Genomic DNA, 14,155 nt, shown 5'->3' with positions numbered 1-14,155 from the left:
ATAATAAAAAAAAGTACCTAAATACCTCCTATAAATCCTGAATTCCAGGTCAGTTCTTGCTTACCTTTTTATGGTCTATGCAATTTTATTGTTGTTCATTGAGTTTTTTCTCATTAGGAAATCAAATCTACTGTCTGTTGTTCTATATAAACCAAACACGATTATAGAAGCAGTGTACCACAACATTAACTAATGTTAAAATTGAAAATGGGTAACATTTTTCTCTGAATAGCTAGTTTTACAGGAAATATATTCATTTATTTTACGTTTGTGTAGATTTGTATAAGACACAAATTATTGTGTAGGAAAAAACATGGTGATGGTATGATGCAGCAATATTTGATATCCCACTAAGAAAGAAAAATACTGTCAAAAGATACCACTGAGGGGCACCTGGGTGGCTAAGTTGATTAAACATGTGACTTTGGTTTCATCTCAGTCATGATTTCAGGGTCCTGAGATTGAGCCCTGGATTTGGGCTCCACACTCAGTGGGGAGTCTGCCTGTGGATTCTCTCTCTCTGCGTCTACCCCTCCCCCCATTCATGTTGTCCCTCTTTCTCTCTCAAATCAATCAATCATCAATCTTTAAAAAAAGGTACCATTGATTGTAAAAATGATGCTTTATTTCAGAGTTGTTAATATGTGAAAAAAAACTTTGCATCTTAGAATCAATTAAATGTAATACTTACTAAATTGGCTTTCTAAATTTTTTGTCATTTACTTGATATAGTCTAGCTCTTGGTGGATGGGTTTTGATTCACATGAATACTTTAATCTTTGAGATACCTGTGAATAGTTTGGTACTCTCCATATGCTGAAACTGTATTGTGTTGTTGTTGTTGTTTTTCTTTAATAGCAAACGCAAAGAGCTGACTAAAAACAATCAAAATAAAGTTTCTTATATCCTCTTTCATGGCTCCATTTCCCCAGAGATTTGAGAGATTTACTTTGCAGATTTTGCCCTGAAAGACTATGGTACTTAGTGAACATGCTCTTCTAGTTAATTCCTAATGTTCTAAAACTTCTGCTAGAATGAATAAGGTCTAAATTATATGTCAACTGAGTTTAGATTTCAACATAGTTTTATAGAAAAACCCTAAATTTCTCCATATCTGTAAAATTAAAACAGATTTTAAAGAGTGAAGTAACAGATACTGATCTTGGCATCTTTACACCATTAGGTACATTGACTCAGTTTTAGTCAGAGGCATGGTTTTGAACTGTCCTTGAATTCCCAACTAAGACAACTGAATAATTTCTTTAACTTGTAGCTATATTCCTTCACTCTCTGCATGTGCTGGCATACCTTGTCATGTTTAAAGAGAGAGAGGGAAAGAGAGAGAGAGAGAGAGATCTAAATAACAGAATATTTCATCAATCACTTTTAATTTGAAATCTTTAAAAAAAAATCTTTTTTCAACATCTTTTAGATTGCATTTTATTTCTGAAGGAGAAGGTTAATAGCTCACACAGTGAAAACTATGATGGTTCTGCTCTTGAAATATTAGCCTTTACTGAATGATGTTTCCCCCAGCCTATTTCACACTTTATATGTAGACTGAAAAAGAGGTCCTTTAATTTTCCTTCAAAGTTTGAAAGATATGAAAGAATTTAGCCTCCTTTATCAAATGTCCAAGTATAATAAGATGTCTAAGAGACACAGATTAAAACGCTTTCATGAATTTTCTTTTCTTATAATGGTTTGGCCCCAATTAAAGTTATTTTAATAAAGAATAACCTTTGTATCTCTCAAAGGCCACTGTGAGGAGGCAAAATCAACCCTGACCAGAAATCAGAAAACTCGGTTCTGCTGTTGGATATTCTACTTATTACTGATGTCTGGCACACAAAGAGTACTCAGTAAATATATATATACTGCCTAGATATATTAATAACTTACATAGCAGTGAATATATCAAACTGCGGCCTTGTGCTCCTCATAGTCGGTTGAGGAGGTGGACCGTTACAGTATAAAGTAATTGGATGTGAATTGGAAGTATGGACGCAGTCATCACTGAAGACATTGCAGAGAGTCAAGGCAAGAGAATTCAAGTTTTACTGAATGCATCTCAAGAAGCGTGCAAGTTATAATTTCCATATGACTAATCAGAAAAAGGAAGTACACCGAACCAATCTCCTTTATCCAAGGTCACTCATTTACTATATCTGGGGAAGTTAGAATTTAGCTCTGGTAAAATCTGAATTCCAAATAATTGAAATGATTGAGTTACCAACTTTCCAATGCCAACTCCTCTAATAATGGCTCAATTGGATTGAATGCTATGCCATATCCTATCTTGTACTCTTCAATATTGCTTTTTTTTTTAGCTCGATGTATGTATATTTATTCACCTAAATCATAAAATCTCAGCAATTAAAAAAAAAGTTTATCAACTTCATCATCTTTTATCAGTCCATTTTCCTAACCCTTTCTGTTGCTATCCCTATTCACCATTATTATACATTATGGTATAAGTAAAAGGATTCAAGTTTATGCCAATGATTAGCTATGTCAAGTAGTTTTTTATAGACTTGTGTGCCATAGTATTTCAAGAGAAAAAATAAAATCTCTCTTCTATGTATAAAATATTTGGTATTTATCAATGTGTATTGTAAATATAATCATAGCTAATCCAAATAAGTAAAGTAATAAATGGATTAATATACAAATCATATTTTGGAATTCCATATTTTGGAATTCATATTAAGGCATATATTGCCTTAAAAAAAGTCATCCTAAAGGATTGGGTTTAGAGTTGCAAACGTGCTATGGTATATTGAAGTACATTTGATCTACCTTGGAACTACTTATACTTTTCAAAGGAGATAGACTCCATTTATAGCCTGAAAACTTTATATTTACTTGAGAATTTATAATACTGAAATCCCAAATTTATAAACTTTTCCATGAAGTTATACATTTTAGGGAAATCTACCATGATACTTACTATTTTCCTTCATAGTAAATGCTTGTTTGTTTTTCCACTGGTTCCAAGTGCTTATCTCATAATAATTGTTGCTATGCTAAGCAGTCATTTTCTATGAGTACATTCAGTTATAAAACATTGAATCACTCACTTCTACCTACAAAGCAAGATGAGAACTTAATTTCCTCTGGGTGTTCTGTGAAGAGATATTTTGGAAAGTTCTCTTGGCACTCCAGATGATCAGTTATTATAATATTAGTCTCTTAGTGTTACTAGATTTCTTTTCGTCCCTTCCTTCCCTAACTACTCTCTGCCTGGGTTTGATGGGAGGCTATATTTATAGTGATATAATGAATAAATTAAACCCTAAAGTATCAACATGAAGAACAAAGTTTGCCCACATCTTTAATAGATGCTAAAAAAAACTTTTTAGCATAATTGAAGCATCTAGTAATAATACTTGCAGGTATTACTTTAATGTAAATTCAGAATTTTAGAGACTAAAATTTAATCCTAATGCTATCTTTGAGACACAGAGAAGATGAACATTTCAATTTTGGAGAAAACTTTAAACATAAAATGACTGTAATACATATACTTCTGTGTATACAAAGTTTAGTTTTAAAAAAAAGTATGACTTTTTGCTAACTCTTTATTATGTATATTGATGTAAGAAAAGATGTTAGAATTTAAGGCCAATGGCCAAGAAAGAATTCTTGAGATTTCTTTGGTGCAAAAAGGCAATTTTATTAAAGCACAGGGACAGGATCTGTGGGCAGAAAGAGCTGCACCCAGGTCATGAGGAGTGGCCCATTATATACTTTCAGGTTCAGAGGTGGTTAGGGATAACATAAGCCTCAAAGGAATTTTGGAAGCAAGGTTTCCAGGATCTTGGGGGGCTAGCTATTATTTGGAAAAGATCATTTATTACTGTAATACAACCCGAGTCATGAGACCCTTCGGTGTATATCAGTGGATCATATGCTTGGGGGATGATTGCCATCATCCATCTAAAGGGGTAGGGATAAATGAAGTTTCCAAAGGAATTTTTATATGTTAAAGTAGACTTATAGGATCCTGGGGGTTGGACTAAGATTGCCTTTTGCCCTTAGCAAAATACCAACATCAAAGCAGTTGAGTCCCTTGAAGAATGTCACTCTGCCTGCCTCAAGGACCTGTCAATGGGATGTAGATAGTAAGGAAATTTAATAATTTCTCGGCCTTTCTTTCCCATATAATATATATCATATATTATTTTTTAGTTTCTTAAATAACTTTTTACACTTTTTTTTAAAAAAAGCTTTGTTTATATTTTGCTGGTTGGTTTGCTTTATAATTAAAAACATTTCTCCTAGCAATTTTAAACAGGTTCACAGCAGATTAGTTCACTGGTCAGCAAAGGATACTGCTGAAACCTCAGTTAAGTTTGAGTCATTTTAGAGGTCAAAAATCACAGTTTAGAGAGCTGCTATGAACTTAGAAAGACAACTTAAATTGTGAATAGTGATTCTAGATTTAAAGTCAGACAACCTCCTAGAATGAAACCACATTTTCAAAGGAACAGTTGTATTGTATTTTTATATTTTGTTTTATTTATCCTAAACAAGATACAATAAAGAACAAGCTAGCGGTGCCTTTGGCTCAAGTCATGATTCCCGGGTCCTGGTATGGAGCCCCATGTCAGGCACCCTGCTCTGTGGGGCATCTGTTTCTCCCTCTCCCTTTGCTCTTCCCTCTGTTCCTGCTCTCTCGCTTGCTCACTCTCTCAAATAATAATATATAAATAATAAATAATAATAACCTTTTTAAAAAATAGAGTAGAGAGTTGTTTGAAGGACTGAAGTTGATTCTTTCTACAGAGTGCCTATGGTGTCAGGAGAAAAGCTCCCTCTCCTATGGTCCTTCTAGAGGGACTTAGAATCAAATTGACATAAGATAGATTAACAGGAGAAAATCTAATTGAATACATATACTTAGTGGGAATCCACATAGTCATGAACTTCCAAAGACTAGCAGGCAACGTCAAGTTTAGCTAAATTAAGGAGAGGTAGGGAGGGATCTGAGGGTACAAAGGGTTCTCAGAAAACTCTTGAGCAAGAAAGTGAACAGGTATATTGGGGGGAAAAGGAAGTTTGCTCTCTTATGCAGATCATTTCCTTTAGTAAAAGGAAGTCTCTGTTAATAGCTCTCTTCCTGTTGCAGGCTCTGCTTTCCAATGTAAATTTAGGCAGTTATGGGGGAGGCAGAGTTTTTCATGCATCTGCTGGGTTTTTATTACTTTTAACTTAAAATAATCTTTATGCCAAAGTGGCATATTTTGAGTCATGTCATCCTGCACTCTTTCAATAGGTAGACATGGGACATACATGCTCAATAAATTTAACCTCAATCTCACAACCAGCAAGAAGCTCTTTATTTGCTTAAAATGAGGGTCACATAGCATCAGAAGAATTTGGAAAGGACCGAGATGTGGAGCCAAGCACCTGTCTTTCTGATCTGAGATGGATTCACTTCCATATCACTGAAGCAGACAATAATTTAAACTGCTTAAAGGACTGGGCTCCAAAATATGGACTTTCTTTCAGTGGTCATCAGAGTGATAGAAAAGGAGAGGATGGTTGGATCACTCTAATGCTGACAACTTCTAAGATACTATGAGAAACAAATTCCTAGACGGTGAGTACTGATGGTAGATGAGTCAAGTCGTAACTGCTTTTATACGAAGTCATCACATAGACCTAAAATTGCAAATAAGTCTACAGCATTTCTTTATACAAATGATATAATTAGGCCTTTTAGTGTTAGACCTCTCATTTATCTCTATGAAATTCATTCACTTGCCAGCCCATATTAAGTGCTAATGATGTGGTTTTCCAGTGTTGTTCATGTCCAGAGCTGATGGCCAAGAAGGAATTCTTGAGACATCTTTTGTGTGAAAAGCACGGGGACAGGACCAGGGGCCAGAAAGAGTTGCATTGGGATTGTGAGGGGTAGAGATTATATACTTTTGAGTTGGTAGGGGTTAGGAACAGAACAAACCTCCAAGTGTTTTGGAAACATGGTTTCTGGGACCCTGAGGGGGCTAGTTATTGTTAGGTAAAGGTTATTATTTTTGAGTAAAGCCTCAGTCAGGAGACCCTTAAGATGAATGCAGTGGGCCACATGCTTGGAGGATGTTTCCTAAATTGTATCCTGGTGAGGTGGGTAAAGATAAAGGGAACTCCCAAAGGAATTACTACATGTTTAAAGTAGTCTTACAGGATCCTGAGGGCTTAGGCTAAGATTGCCTTTTGTCCTTAGCAAAATGTCAGCATTGAAGTAGCTGAGTTCCCAGCGAAGGTCACTCTGCCTGTTTCAAGGACTTGTCAGTGGGCTGTAAGTTGTAAGGAAATTTAATTGTTTCTTTTGCTTTTGTTTCCAAATCACTGCCGACATCATCAACCCTTTAACAGTTCTTAATACATTTGAAATAAGATACATTTTTAAATTATTTGTCAAAGACCCTAACAACTGATTTCTGTACATTGAGTTGATCACATAGGCATCAAATAGGACCACAACCGGTTGTTTAATATGCTGCTAGGATTTTGCTGGTTTTAATCCTGTATCCTAGAAACATGGTGTTTGTTGTAACCTGATGAGTTAATGGTACGAGGGAGAGCTACAGACTATTTAGCCATATCTCATATTAGATTTCATGAAGCAGAACCTTTCATAGAGTAAAAGTTGGCAGTTCATCAGGTTCTGAAATACACTTGCAGAACATTCAAAAGCAGTACTGATGACCTCTAAAGAAACTAGTAAGACAGAACTTATTTACCTAAAAATTAGAGGGTAAGATGATAATACTTTCCCATGTGGGGAGTTGCTGCTGAGTAAACAGCAGGACTCCGTGTGTGTGTGTGTGTGTGTGTGTGTGTGTGTGTGTGTGTATGTGTGTGTGTGTGTGTGTGTGTGTTGATGGTAGAGGAGGTATGCGTGCATGCGTGCACCATTATTCATTCTTAATCTTTCCTGCTTTCCACCCTGTACCTTGCTTTGTGGGCTTTAGCCATGATCAGCAAATTTCCCCCACTCCTGCTTGGGTCTTTTGTGACATATTGCACTGCAGGAAGTCTTTCATTACTCAGCAAGAAAAAAATTGAATGACCAACAGAAACACTGGCTTTCAATGCAGAACTTGATCTTGTAGTCTCAGGCTTAGGCTCCTGAAAGCTACTCCTATTTTAGAGAGCTTAAAAATATCCCCAGCACTTATAAATAAATTCTATTATCTTTTACATGAAGTATATTTCACCATTCAAAATTATATTGGCCAAGTTCACTATGATGTTAAAGTTTCTTGTAATTTTCCTATTACTCATTTATATTAGTCAGAAACTTGAAATTAATTGGTTATCTAGGTTCCGTTGACTTCAAATTTTATTTAATCTTTTGCCACATCTAATGAAAAATACTGGCTCTAGGTCTCAAAATGAGTATATATTAATTTGTAAATTACATAAATACAATGCACATAAGACCATACAAATATATTTGGAGTATTACATTGCATACACAAATTAATGAAAGAGAAATTCTTATAATTTATAACTAATCTAATAAAATGGTCATGTACCATCCTGCCTCACCTCACACCCAGAGAATTCAACTCTTACTTTGAAAGGCACTGAAATTAATTATTCCAGACTATTCCAAATTGTGACTACAGTTTAAATCTGTGCATCTTCATGCTATTATCCTATGTTTTTATCTAAGAGAGCCAAAGCTCTTACTGATATTTTCTATGTATGCTAAAATTTCTGTGAGTTTTATCTATTATGTTCTAACTATGTTGTGTTTAACTAAACAAGGGGTAGCAAAACTAGATCCCGTGAAGCAAATTTGGTTTACCACTGAATTTTGAAAATAAAGTTTTATTCTAACACAGCCACGCCTGTTTGTTAGCGTCTATGACTATTTTCACACGACAGGGCAGAATTGAGTAGTGAGAGACTGTGTGGCTTATGAAACATGGAATATTTATTATCTAGCCCTTTATAGAAAATGTTTGTTGACTCCCAAACTAACTAATCAAATACTGTATTTAGCTAGTGATACTTACAAAGAGATTAGTATTGATTTTTAAGAATACCAGTAAATATTGCCATGGCTATTAACTACCTAATAATAGGTAGTGAATTATAACATTCATTTAATGATAGATGAACATATGATAAACAAAAATAGGTTTATTTGTGTATTTAAATTTCACCCTGACATAGTTCTATTTACATTGGATTTTCCTATTTTTTTTTCAAGTCCTCTCACAGTGTAACAGAGATACAGTTTGGTTGAGATTGTTATTTTATTAAACGTATAATTATACAGTTTCCAGTAGAGCATCTGGCATTCCATTAGGCACTGGAGAAACAAAGAGGAAAAATACACGTTCTATACTTCAGAAAGAGTATCTAGACATAGAAAAGGCATTGTTGATTTAATTACTGATTTTTTTCCTTAAGTATCACAACATAATACCTAAGAGAACAGTAGTGTATTATGATTTACAAGTATTTTTACATATATTATATCACTTGGTACTTAAAACCCTAGGAGATATATAATACACCTCTTATTCTCCGTGTCTTGTAGATTGGAGAATAGAGACTTAGGAAATTTGTTTCACCCAAAGTCACATGGCCATTAAGAGATCAAGTATAAACTTGAGCCCAGTTGTCCATATGAATATACCTTAGGTCTAGTGACTATACTCTAGTGTTGATCCATTTGTAAAATCTTAATAGCATCATCTGCCAGTGTTAAATAATTTTCATTTGTATTTATATTTTAAGTTCCCATTAAAACTCTATGTTTTTATTAGTGTCCTGTATATACATTTATTTCCTGACAAGAATTAGCTTCCTAAGCAGTTTGGTCGGGTTTTGAGAAGCAAGTGGTTCAGAAACATCACCTATTCCTCCTTACACAGGCCTTATAAAACATATGGTGTCTTTTTCAAATAGCACAAGTTGAAAATCTGTGTATGTGACAATCCATGCATGCATTGAGGGCAGCTAAGAAACTACCTGAACAATTGAGACATCAGACTGTAAGGGACTTCTAATCCAATTGGAAACCAAAATTAATCTGCCATAAAAAGTTGAATTATTAGTAAAAGGTGACATATCTGGGCAGGTTAGACAGAAGGTTATTGTAAGTAATCAGAAGACAACAATTTCCAAGGACTAAGAGGTCATGGAAGAATTTAAAGATAGCAAAGAATTTATAATGTGCAGAATGATATAGTTAAAGAGGTAGAAAGAAGAGGGAAAAACATACTTCAGATGGAATTTTTAAATATAGGTTCAAAATTTCATTAAGAAAGAAAAGTCCTAGAAGCACCTGTATGGCTCCATTGGTTAAGCTTCCACCCTTGACTTCCCGTCTGGTTGTGATCACCTGGTCCTGAGGTCCAGCCCCACATTGGGCTCTGAGATCAGATCAGCACAATCTGCTTTTTCCACTCCCACCTTGTGCTCTCTCTAAAGTAAATAAATAAATCTGAAAGAAAGAAAGAAAGAAAGAAAGAAAGAAAGAAAGAAAGAAAGAAAGAAAGAAAAAGAAAGAAAGACAGACACATTTGGGAGGTGAAAATAATTTTTAAGGTCTAAATCCAGTGTCTTTGTATGTTATTTTTTCCTAAAGACTGTCATCATTTAGTTTTATTTTAAATAATCACTAATGTGGCCAAATATTGAAATATTACCACTGACAATCAAAAGAATGTGATGTGTGTATTTGGAGTAGGAAGGTGGGATCTGCTTCCTGGTATAGACTTTATTTTAACAAACCCTATCATGGTTAAATAAACATATCCAACAGTTAGCTCAGTTTTGTGAACTGTACTTTTAAGCATCTAGCACTGCCAGGGCTCAGGCATCCTCTTTGGAGTACTTTTGTCCCTATGTACTCTCAAATGGTGAAACTCAAAGTGCATATAAGATTTCTATGTAACTTTCTCCCTCTCTCTCTCCTTCTCTTCTTCTCTTTTGGAAACCATTGTACTTGCTAGAAAACCTGACAGTATGTTTCTGCTTGATTGAATTACTTGCTGCCAAGTCCTTGTAGCCACAAAAATCATACCCACGTTTTGCAACATAATTGGTGCCTGCACCTTGTCAACTTGAAAGCAGTAACTTCTGCTAAGATCTTTGTCCATATTACAGGATTTGCATCCAGACTAATTTGTGCTGTCCTCAAGTCACAGGTCAAACATGCCAATCCATCTAAGTGTGAAGATGATGAGCATTTCCAACCTGTACCAATTGATCAATTAAATGCAATGTTTGCATCCTAAATAGATATTATTCTAACTTAATTAAATAATTAATTCAGGAAGATAGGTTTGTGAAAATTTCTTAGGTGAATGCTGTTTTGAAATTTGGATAATAATAAAGACATTTGTAGGAAGCCAACATATTTGCAGCTGCCTAACCAAATCAGCCACATGGATTTATTGTTGGTATTTCAAGGAGGTATAATCCTTATATTTGGCCCAGTTAAGGTTAAATGTTACTCTTAGCCTTTCTCTAAATCTCTTTGTAACCTAAGTCTAAATTTTTCACATTATTATAAAACACTGGTTATGATGGTTCTATTTACCCTAAATGATCAGATGAGAGGTTTGATTAATTAAAAAGTACTCAGCTGCTTTCATGGCTAGCTGATTTGGAAACTCCAGACAAAACTTTTTAAAAGCAAAACTATAGGAAAGTGTTTTGCAATTACAAACACAAGTCATAGCCAATGATATTCCCTTCTAACAAAAATAGTACAACTACCATTTCCCTTTGTTTTATAATTGATTTAAATCCTTAAGGAAAATCATCAATACCAACCTAGAGAATAATTTATTTATTGATCTCTATTAGAATCTTGTAATATTTAAAACTTTTTTTAGACATTTAAGGATTAGTATTTCCTTAAAAGGAATACTGAGAAGCATGCTTATTTATCCTCATACTCTTACCGTAACTAGATAATAAGAATAGCAGATATCTTTAAAAGGTGAAACAGAAATATTTTAGTGGATAGTTCATGTTATTTAGATGTTCCAATTTAAGAAATATTGAAATTTACTTGAAAGATATAACTAATGTTTTAAAATACGAGATAATGGTTCTTAGTTTTAAAAAGTCTTGATATATTGTCATCATTTCTTTCAATTATTAGTATATCCATTTGTTCCACTATTTTTGTAATGTTTTTAGAATATTCACACTAATAACAGCATGTCTAACTCACCAGGAAATTAATTTTCAAGATGATAGTTTTATAATTCTCTAGAGCGTAAAATGGTAATTTTATCTTTTTTCTTTGCCACCTTAGTTAAGGAATAAGACTCTTATAAAGCAAAGAAGTCGTGTTATCACTTTTTCAAACTATCTATTATGTGTATGGTAATAGATTTCATCTATCATTATATATCGAGTAGGGCACAGCCCATTATCAGGGCTGGTCTTCTATTTGTATGTAAAGCGAGTGTCCTCAGTGGTTTCAGACAGATAAATGCGAGGCTCCTATGAGAGAAGGGCTAGGAGTTCAAGCAGTTTAAGCTTGTCACCTTTTACAAGCCCAATTCTTCCTGTTTCTTCTAACACACTCCTAATTTCTCTGTATCTATCCCTGTGTCATGATTGGATTAAAATGTGACTCTGACAAGTGTTTTGAATACCAATATCTTCCTATTGCATCAACTCACATACACACTGTTAACATTAAGGTTTAGTCTGATAAAGGAGATACAGCATTTTGTCCTCTGGTAAAATTGTCATTATTTCTATTTCTATTCTTGGTTTTCCTGCTTCTGCCAGATTTTTCTTTACTGTGAACTGTTTTGCTACTCTCTGCTACCAGCTATAATGATGATGATTTGTAACTAGTTTCCTTTAGAGGATATGCTGTCAGGCAGTTACAGAAAGATTTCCTAACTTATCATTTAAATGTATGCTGCTTCCTTTGCATTTAGGTTTTCTTAGACCATCAGCGGCATTTTCTCCTCCTTCGCTGTTGGGGTTTCTGTCTTCTAAGTACTGCTCTCTTCTGTCACACAATTCCTTGTTTGTTCTGCCCACACATTTGGTGGTGTCATCTGTCAGAATGGGATTGTGCACACCAAGCAGAAGAAAAAATTGAGGATAGAATTACCTTGCATGCTCTAAAATTTATTCATATGTTCCCTGAGAGTTATTTCTAGTAAATGCACTGTGTGCACTCTTTGTCCTTTGAGAGTCAGTGCAAATATACCCATTTAGCAGTTGGTTTCAAAATGACTTTGCATTTGCTGAGTACACATCCCAAAAAGTGAGGGAGACCAACTTTAACTTAATTAGGGCCAGTTCCCAGGATGATTAGGCATAAAGATTTACAGCTGGACAGGACCTTGAAGTTTCATAGAGAATTGAAGCAAACAAGAGTGAGGTTGGTGTAGGGTACTATATTTAATCCAAGATTACATAATTAGCAGCAAGGCCAGAATTAAAATGCAAATCTCCAGCCTTGATGTATGCACTGAAACATGTGGCAATGCTTTGGCATGGTGGAAAGGAGTGATGTGAAAAACAAAGGGTCTTAATTCTGGAGTGCCTCCTGCCTTGGATGCTCTGAAAAAAAAAAAAAATAGCTCCAGGGTAGCCTCAGGATTTCATTCCTGCCAATGAACATTTGGATTTGAGAGGACTATTACCATGCATTACCATTTCTTTTAGTGCAATCCCTGTGTAGTTGGCCAAGAGTATATTTGCCATCTGGAAGAGTAAAGCCACCAGAATAGCTACAATGGCATGTCTACCTAAATCAGAGCAATCTATATCTGATAGTCAGACACAGCCTTAAGCTGGAAACTAGAGTTCAGAAGCTTTCCAGTGCCATTTCTCCCTCCTTTCTAGAGTTGGCATTTGGAATTGGCTTGGAGGGAAGGGTAACAGTAAAATGAGGTAGTCTCTTAGGAGAACATTTTAAGATGTAAAGCACGGGTAATACCAGGTACAAAGGACAAAGATTTAAAAGTTGTCTGCATATATTTAAATTTCAAGAACAACAGAATCCCACCCATATTGGTGATTGGAAAGAGACATAAGCAGGATAATGATCAATCAGAGGAAACCCAGAAAAAAAAAGCCAGATGGCAAGGAGTCTAGAAATAATATCTCATATTTAATGTGCTTAGAAGGAGAATAGGGTTAAATACTAAAATCATCTCTAAAATATTTCAAGAATTATTGACTGGAAGAGGAAACCGTTATTTTAAAGAAGAAAAAAATAAGAAATAATGGATATGTATTCCTAGGGAACAAATGTTGTTAAGGTGACTAGAAAAGAATTATAGAAATTAGAGCTGTATAAAGGCTGTTTCATGAAGTAATTAAATAATGATTAATTCACTATCTGAAAAGTAAAGAAGAGACTAGATGACCAATTAATCTGATTGTGATTTTTAATGATGCCAATAATAAGTAGAAGGCTAGTTAAGATTATGTGAAAAAGTTCTAATTGTAAGATCCTATGAATTTATATAATTATCATATAACATATTTGGTTATATTTTGATTTATTCTTCATGTTACTGGGGTTTTTTTTCTTTATTTTTCTGGAGTCATTTACTAAGGAATTTTCTAATGTCTCTTGGGGCCTTTGAATTGCTCCATTCCCAGACATTTCTCTGGATAATTCATTCCCATAAAAATTGGAAACTAGCAATATGTCAAGCACTGTGTGTAAGGTGGAAGAGATACAAAATGAATGAGATTTTGATTCTGTTCACATCTTGCTTGGAGTCTATAGTGATTCCCAGATTGTGATGCATTTTGCCTTTCATCTATAGGCATCAAAATTGGTTTTGTAGGGGAAAAGAAAAGAAAGCTGAAGTCCAGTTGGATGTAGTGTGTGCCAGGCTATATGGCTAGGTGGTGAGAGAAACCATTGTATTGCAGTGCCTATCTAGGATACTAAAAATCCAGCAACAATCTTGGTTTCATACTTACAGGGCACCACTGAGTATAACCTGTGACAGGTTTATTTAACTTTGAGGACGGAATGGGAAAGAGAACATGTCAGCATAGTTTCATCAAGTGAATTTTCCTCAAGAGTTCTCATAAGGGTCCAGGCACTGCTCTCCCAACCCACAAGGGGCAGCTCAGTTTTAAAGGTTGAGACCCTATGGGTTGGTGTAAGCCACCTCAGTAT

The 14,155-nt window shown here is 34.8% G+C and overlaps 1 protein-coding gene and 1 long non-coding RNA gene across 37 annotated transcripts in view; one reads left to right on the top strand and one right to left on the bottom strand.

The window, feature by feature from the left end:
• Positions 1-14,155, top strand: part of PTPRD (protein tyrosine phosphatase receptor type D) — a 2,191,141-nt gene that overhangs the window by 501,808 nt on the left and 1,675,178 nt on the right. The window lies entirely within an intron of this gene.
• LOC144322201 (uncharacterized) overlaps positions 1-14,155 on the bottom strand; it is a 68,377-nt gene that overhangs the window by 29,181 nt on the left and 25,041 nt on the right. The window contains exon 3 of one of the 2 annotated variants that reach the window (XR_013387753.1): positions 9,314-9,472. This is a non-coding gene — a long non-coding RNA (uncharacterized LOC144322201). The remainder of the gene's footprint in view (positions 1-9,313; positions 9,473-14,155) is intronic. The other variant, XR_013387754.1, reaches the window with a different exon arrangement.

Source organism: Canis aureus, chromosome 10, assembly GCF_053574225.1.
Source record: "Canis aureus isolate CA01 chromosome 10, VMU_Caureus_v.1.0, whole genome shotgun sequence".
Taxonomy (NCBI): domain Eukaryota; kingdom Metazoa; phylum Chordata; class Mammalia; order Carnivora; family Canidae; genus Canis; species Canis aureus.
Note: the sequence above shows the minus strand (reverse complement) of the source record. Positions and strands in the feature narration are given on the sequence as shown.